This window comes from Galeopterus variegatus, unplaced genomic scaffold (assembly GCF_000696425.1).
Source record: "Galeopterus variegatus unplaced genomic scaffold, G_variegatus-3.0.2 Scaffold1580, whole genome shotgun sequence".
NCBI classification, from domain to species: Eukaryota; Metazoa; Chordata; class Mammalia; order Dermoptera; family Cynocephalidae; genus Galeopterus; species Galeopterus variegatus.
Window position 1 is genome coordinate 271,563 of NW_007727691.1, and position 1,767 is coordinate 273,329.

At 44.4% G+C, this 1,767-nt stretch overlaps 1 protein-coding gene across 1 annotated transcript in view; it reads right to left on the reverse strand.

Annotated features, from left to right (window-relative positions):
* Positions 1-1,457: 1,457 nt before the first annotated feature.
* Positions 1,458-1,767, reverse strand: part of RCL1 (RNA terminal phosphate cyclase-like 1) — a 63,427-nt gene continuing 63,117 nt past the window's right edge. Inside the window, exon 10 of the mRNA XM_008577812.1 lies at positions 1,458-1,764. The gene's annotated coding sequence lies outside the window, so the exon portion shown is untranslated. The remainder of the gene's footprint in view (positions 1,765-1,767) is intronic.

A 1,767-nucleotide genomic window follows, 5' to 3' on the forward strand; every position in this document is an offset into this window, starting at 1 on the left:
GACAACACCAAGTCAAGGGTTAAGATCCCCTTACCGGTCATCTTTTTAAAAATAAAAAAAAGAAGCTGTGCCAGACAGAGGGCTGGAACCCTACCAGAAACTACCGTGTTTGCAGCAGACAGGAACATACATTCCCTATACTGCTTGCAATAATCTGCTTGGCCTCTTCACGCCACTCTAACCTCACCAACAGTACCATTTCCAGAGCTCGTACCACAAGACAGAAGGCCCCTGTTGGATAGTATTTGACATGTCCAAAACAATGTGGCCTCTCAGTTCTACACAGGCAGATCTGGGTTCAAACAGCAGCAGCACTAAATAAGAATGCAGTATGTATGTCAGACAGAACTGCTATAATCAGTTGTGACCTTATCAGGTGGGACTACCGTGATGAGTCCTTTAAAAGCAATGTTTCCTCCAGCTGGTATGACAAAAGGAAGTCAGATGTGAACACAAGAAAGAGCCAATGTACCACTGCTGGCTTGAAGATGGTGAGAACCAAGTGAACAGGAATGCAGCTGGCATCTAGAAGCTGAGTGAGAATGGTCCACAGCTGATGCCAGCAAGGAAATGAGGACTGCAGTCCTACACCCTGAATTCTGCCAACAACCTGAATGAGCTGGAAACACATTCTTTCCCAGAGCCTTCAGATGACAGGCCAGCCCAGGTGACACCTGGACATCAGCCTTGTGATTCCTGAAGCAGAGAACCCAACTAAGCCTGCCTGGACTTCTGACCTAGAGAACTGTGAAATGATAAATGGGTATTGTTTTAAGCTGCTCAGTTTGTGGTCATTTGTTATGCACCAACAGAACACCAATACAATACAAAAAGCTCTCAGCACAGTGCCAGGGATCAGAATAGTCTGGCCTTACTCAGTGATAGATCTCTACCTTCACATCTTCCCACAGCCCCAGTGATCGGAGCACAGGCTTTCTCTGGCCCCCTTTCACTGTAAAAGGGTTCCAAGAGGGATTGGCGAGGCAAAAACCTTTCCTTACTTCAAAGCCCACCCCAGGTGGAGGATACCATTTGGAATCCTGGTAGAAAGAACTAGATCCTTCCCCTTCTATTAACTCCAACCCTGTACACACACCAAATGTAGACTCTATTAGCTGGCAAGGGCAATCACATGGCACCTGGGTATTCCTGCACATTCCTCCTGGGTGGGACTTTACCTGGGTCATTTCTCAGAACTGTGTTTGCAGCAAGCAACCTTGAGGGATGAAGTAATGTCTCCATGTGGAACAAAGAAGGAGAGCCCAAAGCACACATGTTCCTTGGCTGTGATGCAAACCCACTGCATGCATGGCACTGGGCCCCTCCACATCCACTGTGGGCCTCAGGGGACAGGGGAAACCAATATACACGTGAAGCTCATGTTGCTTGCTATGTTCTGAGTAATAAAGTCCTTTGTCTCTGAGCCAGGACTCTCATGTCTTCTACTAGCAACCATGAAACAGTAATAATCTAATTTATTAGCTTATAAATAGGGTAAAATCCCAGATTCTGACTCAATTACACTTAAGATGTTTAAATCAAGAGATACAATGTATTTATATATAAATTTCAAAGGAACAAAATACTCTTTTGGAATTTTCTCACAGACAATAAATTTTCTTGGAAATAATAAAACTTACATCATACAGCCATTGTGAGAATAAAATTAAAAAATGTATAACACTCCCGGGATACAGAAAATATGCAATAACTTCAGTTAGATCCCTATCCTCCCCAGCCACCCCTCCCCTCCTTCCCATATATATA